This window comes from Elephantulus edwardii, unplaced genomic scaffold (genome assembly GCF_000299155.1).
Source record: "Elephantulus edwardii isolate Elephantulus edwardi_28Jun2011 unplaced genomic scaffold, EleEdw1.0 scaffold00059, whole genome shotgun sequence".
Taxonomy (NCBI): Eukaryota; Metazoa; Chordata; class Mammalia; order Macroscelidea; family Macroscelididae; genus Elephantulus; species Elephantulus edwardii.
In genome coordinates this window covers 9211108-9217272 of record NW_006399809.1, presented here as the reverse complement: position 1 = coordinate 9217272, position 6165 = coordinate 9211108, and the positions used below count along the sequence as shown (strand labels likewise).

Genomic DNA, 6165 nt, shown 5'->3' with positions numbered 1-6165 from the left:
TTAAAAATGCCAGTTCCTAAACTCTAATTGCTGTGCATTGTTGTCAAGTCGGAAGAGACTCATAGCTGATCCTCCAGTGGGTTCTCGGATGCTGTCAATCACAAGAGAGACTCCTGTGGAGTAGCAGGTGGATTCAAATAATCCAACAAACAACCAGAGTTCCCGAAAATGTATTGTTATTGGGTTTACGAACGTGTTCATTCATATACATGTGTTCCTCACTATCCTTCATTCACATTGTGTTTCTTACAATTATTCACATACACAGTGTTTTATAAAATTAGCAAAGAGAGGGAAGCAACTTCAGTGCCCATCAACAAAGCAATGGATAGAAAAACTATGGTACATTCACACAATGTAACATTAATACAGCAGTGAAGAAAAAAAAATGACCTTGTAAACTGAGTGTTCACTATAATGTCTGAAATCTTTACCTAAATCTGTCAAGATAGGGACCATGACTCCAATCACTAATTATGCTGAGTTGTTGGTTTTTTTTCCTTGTATTTTTTTAAATTTTATATTGGTTTGCATATAAAGTTTGTATACATTGTGTTTTATTCATATCCATGTTTCAGAGTGGACCCATTGCTGACCCTCCAGTGAGTTTTCAGAGGTAGCAAATTACACAAGAGGAGATTGTCCATCTTTCTCCCACAAGAGCAGCTGGTGGATTTGAACCATGTTCCTTTGAGTTGGCAGCACAATTCCTTACCCCTAAGCCACCAGAGCTCCCTCTAAACTCTATTGGTCTTACTAAATCAGAAGCTCTGGAGGCAGTTCTCAGGATATGAGATACTAATAAGATCACTCCAAAACCTGGGACCCTGAAGCTGTAACAAAGAAAATGGAAGGTTAAAATGAATCTCAACTCTCATTTTTATAGTGTTTAGGGTCCACAAGGGGCTGTGAGTCCATTATATGCACTCTCTTATGAGTCTGAGATAAGGGATAAGTTGGTAAGGAAATTTACTGACCCTTTCCCACTCCCCATCACCTGAATTCAAGTGACTTAAGTCTAAAATTACATCAACTGCGGTTAGCTGAACTATAATGCTACACACTATGCCATCAAAGTGCCTTTAAAATGTCACAACTTTAAACTGGTCCTACAAAAATATGAATTCTGCTTTCTCAACTCTCTTTATTCTTCTCCACTTGTTCCTGCCCTAAATTCTTACTAGCACTTCTGATCTCATTCACGGAAACATGGAGAATCCATTCTCAAGAACAAATTCAAACGTTAATGCACTTGGAACACAACACACAGCATCGGTGTGAAACCTTTCTTTGTGAAAACATCCCTAGATGAATTATTTAGAATTATCACGAAAAATAGTCCAAAGCTGTTATTACTTCAGTACATTACTCTGGTTTCTGAATGACTCTGAGTAGATAAGTAACACAGAAAAGCTGAGTGTCTATAATGTCTGTATTCTTTACTAAAATCTGTTAAGTAGGGACCAGGAGTCTAACTAGTAATTATTTTTTTAGATTTTATATTAGTTTGCATACAAAGTTTGTATACATTTTGTTTCATTCATATACACGTTGTTTCACACAATCATTCATTCACATTGTGTTTCTTATAATCATTCATACATACACTGAGTTTTTTTAAAATTAACAAAGAGATGGAAGCAATTTAAGTGCCCATTAACAAACCAATGGATATAAAAAAACTATGGTACATTCACACAGTGGAATATTAATACAGCAGTGAAAAAAATGATCTTGTAAAAAATTACACGACATGAGTGAGTCTGGAGGACTCCGTGCTGAGTGAAATATCTCTGTCACAAAAGGACAAATACTGCATAACACCGCTGTTATAAAATAGGACTGACACGGGGGGTTGGAGGGAGAATAGGAAAAAAGTGGATGGATAATAAACACTGTACTAAAAAAAAATAAACACTGTACTGGAAGAGATGAGATGGGAAACTGCTTGAAAAGAATATATAATTTAGGTATTGTATAATAACAATCTGGAACAAGTAGCATATTGCAAAGCTGATGGGGCGGAGGGGAAGGGAGTGGAAGGGAAAACAATGTGCAACAATGAACTGCTGTTGTTATGTGCTATCAAGTTGCCTGAAACTCATAGTGACCCTATGTGTGTACAATTGCTCACCTGTGCCCACTCTCTTGTCTCTGACACACCTATCCCCATTACCCCAGTCACTGAGTCAATCCAGCTCCTTCAGGGTCTTCTTATCCTGTGCTGTCCCTCTACCTTCCCGAGCATGATGTCCCCCTCCAAGGACTGGTCCCTCCTTGAAACAGGTCCAAAGTATGTCAGACGGATCTTCAGAATCCTTGCCTCCAAGGAGCAGCTTGATTTCAATCTCTGCAGGATGAACCTGTTTGTTCTCTTTGCAGTCCATGGTATATTCAATACTCTTCTCCAGCACCACAGCTCAAGGCATCAATTCTTCTTCTCTTATCCCTAGTCATTGATGCATAACATGTAATGGTGAAGACCATTGCCTGGATCAGCCGTAGTCTCCAAGCTGATGTCTTTCTTTCAGTACTCTGGACATTTCTCTAACAGCAGACTTCCCCAGTGCAATTAATCTTTTGATTTCCTGGCTGCTGGTATCAAGAGTGTTGCCTGTGGAGTCAAGCAATCTAAGGTTGTTAACAATTTCACTCTCTTTACCATCTATCGTGGTGCTGCCAATTGGCCCAGTGGTGAGAATCTTTGTTTTCTTGATGTTGAGCTTCAATTCATTTTGAAAGCTGTAGTCATTGACCTGCTGCAACAAATGTTTCAAGTTCTCCTCAGTTTCAACAATGAATGAATTAAAAAAAAAAAAGAGAGAAAGAAAAGTATAAAAACTCCCAAAAAGTGAATTGCGGGAGAAGGAGGGAGGAAAAATGTGTAACAATGAATTAATGAAAATCCATCAATTCTATTAACTATGACTAAAATTACAATAAAAAAGGAAAAAAAATTAAATCACCTTTGACCTATGCCTACTATTACTCCATCTTTTCAAATCCCCATTGGATCTGTCCTATTCTCTTACCCCCCTCATCTGCCCATCAAACTCTGCTATGCTAGTGATTTCCACCCCCTCTCTTTCCCATTAACCATGCTGCTTTTGAAATAAAAATCCTTGAAGTTATCTGGGTGGTACAAATAATTATTTGGGCTTGGTTAGACTGGACTGCAAAGTCCACCCCAGAGAGTATGGAAAGGAAGTCCTGGAGATATAATGGTGAAGGCCAAGCCACTGAAATGCCTGTGGAGCACAGTTATGTTCAGATCCACACGGTTCACCATAAGCTGGAAGACAGCTGTTTGCAAAGAAGTCTAAGCAGACTCAAGTCACCAAGGGGACTTCTTTGTGCCTTTCGCCACCTCTCCAGATCCCAAAGTCTACCTTAGCCACCCCTTCACTCCTTAACTCATTTGGTGCCCATTCTCTTTGAATTTCCTTTGTTGCCATCATCCCTACCACAAACTCATCATTAATTCTTAATTTCATTCAGGTCCAGTTCAAATATATCCTGCCTATTGTGGTTGCCCAATTCCCCTCCATCTCAACCTCTTCTACGTCCTCCTTATAAGGATATACTGTCCCCAAACCCTTCTGCTAAACCTTTATCTCAACAAGGATATGGGATGACATGTTTATTTCCCCCTGCTATGCTATTCAGTGCTTGAGACAAGTTCTTTTTCATTTTTATACCTCTATCTCTTAACACAGTACCTGATGCAAAACAGGTGCCAAATTCAAATTTATTTAGCTCCATATCTGCTCACTTTCCAAAAGCCTTTTATTGTTTAGAGTGTCTTTCTGGTCATAAATATTCCTCTTGAGGAACAGTTTGGGTTAAAAAAAAAATGTATCTACAAGCTCTTACTATTCTAAATTTGCCACTCCTATTTTTTCAAAAGAAAATAATCCAAAACATTTAAAACCAGGCCTCGTTCTCTTCTCTGTCAAGAATTACTAAACATACTAGGCCCAATAAGTAGTGACAGGTAGCATGGAGAATGCCAGTCTTCCTAAACCCTCACCAGAACAGTTTAATCAGCAGATAGACGCAGGACTCCAACTTCTGTGTCACGTGGAGCCTCCTGGATCAGTGTTCCACAAGTCTCTGTGCATTTCCTAGTATGCTTTAGGCTCTTGACCATTCTCATGCCTTAACTGTTCTTGGATGTCTTCTGGGGCTCAGTAAATTGCGCTGTATAAACATTAATTTCTCTTTCTTGTCCTCACAGAAACCTGACAGACTCTAGGATAGGTCCTTTTGCAAACTTGGTGTTATGTATCTTGGGGGTCCGACCACTGTTCTTGATACTTTTTGCTGCTTCCTTAACCTCCCTGTCCATTATTTCTCCTACGATGTACTCAACTTCTGGCTCTGTAAACTTTCAAGATTTTCCTGTTCTTTACTGTCTGCACCTCCATTCTGCTAGTAATTTCAATGTGATCCCTGATAACTGTTTAATGTGTAGCTTCTCAGTTCTTTGACCTCTTTGATACAACAGTCTTGACTTTCATATAAATCTGTAAATCAACCAATGTTGTGATCACTTCATCACTCTAGTTATTATCCGGACACAATCATCTTCACAGTCTTAATTTACAAGTACTATCTTGTGTCTTTCCCACTCACAGTTTGGTAACCTCATTCCAATAATGACTTGATCTCATCATGACATTTGACATTAACTGCCTCTTCCTTGCCCATCAATCCTTCTTGCCTTCACTTTTCTATTAATAGAAGTTTTCATTATAATTATAATGACCTCTTACATTAACTTTCAAATTCCCAACACTTCTTTGCTCAATAATATTTGCAGTGTCAACCACGATTAAATCTGAGTCTTTACACTCACCAGACTGTACCTCAATAGCTAAATGGTACTTCCTCAAGGAATATCTTCATAAACCCTCTAATTTCAAAAGAATCCTGTTCTTCTCAGTCTCTAATTTCCTTCTTTTTTTGCATGTTTTGGTTTACTTTTGCATAGCATTGCATTTAACTTCTAAAATATCAAAAAGCTTCACAAGAAGACCAATAGGCAGCATTGTGATGGAGAAAAGATCGATGCTGTTGACAATTTCATTTTATTTGGCTACAAAATCAACAACCAGGGTAATAGCAGTGACGAAATCAAAAGATGAGTTTACCTGGGGAAATCTGTTCTCAAGGATCTCTCTAAAAATTTAAAGAGCAAGGATGTGAATTTAAAGACTAAAGTGACCTGATCCAAGTCAAGGTCTTCTTGATTACTTCCTATGCATCTGAAAGCTGGACAATGAATAAGGATGGCAGAATAATAATTGATGCCTTTGGCTTGTGGTGTTAGCAAAGATTAGTGAATAAAACAAGAACTGACAAGAGAACAAACAAGTCTGTCTTGGAGGAAGGAAGAACAAGGAGAGTGTCCCTTAGTGTCCAGGATGGTGAAACTTTGTCTCACATACTTTGGACACGTCGTCAGGAGGGACCAATCCCTCTTGACATCATTCTGGGAAGAGTGGAGGGTCAAAGAAAGAGAGGAAGGACATGGAGTGATACAGTGACTTTAACAACGGGCTTGCACATCTCACAGATAGTGAAGATAGTGCAGAATAGGACAAAGTTGAGATCTGTTGTTTGTAGGGTCTCTGTGAGTCATAAGCAACTCTTGAAAGCACCTATGACAACAACATCTACAGACAAAATGAATTATTTATGGTTTAAAAGACGAGTACCTAGTAAGTGTTGAAAAGTAATTTGGAGATTCTCTCAACTACATAAAACTTATATGGTTATCAGTGTTACTGAAAATGTGATTATAGCTTAAGGCTGATCTAGAAACTGAGACAAGTCTCTAATATGAAAAACTCTGGTGTCAGAATGTCAATGAATATACTGCTTCCTTCATTGATAATGTCTTGCTATTAAAAAGATGTGAAGTAAACAATGTGCCTAGTGACACAGTTGATTTATATTCTGGTGCAGCCTCCCTCCTTGTGGACCCATCACAAAGAGTCCATTCACCCGCCCTGAGGCATGCTGACAGGGGCCACCTGGCCCACTCTGCCTTACAAATCCTTACCTGTTCCATCTCATTGAAGAATGAAATTGGTATTTGTATTGCTCCAGCTTCATTTGGAATGGAAAGAAGCCACGAATAAGCAAAGCACTCCTTAAAAA

At 38.7% G+C, this 6165-nt stretch overlaps 1 protein-coding gene across 4 annotated transcripts in view; it reads right to left on the bottom strand.

Moving 5' to 3' along the window:
* Positions 1–6165, bottom strand: part of ELMO1 (engulfment and cell motility 1) — a 683616-nt gene that overhangs the window by 171094 nt on the left and 506357 nt on the right. The gene's annotated exons all lie outside the window — the stretch shown is intronic.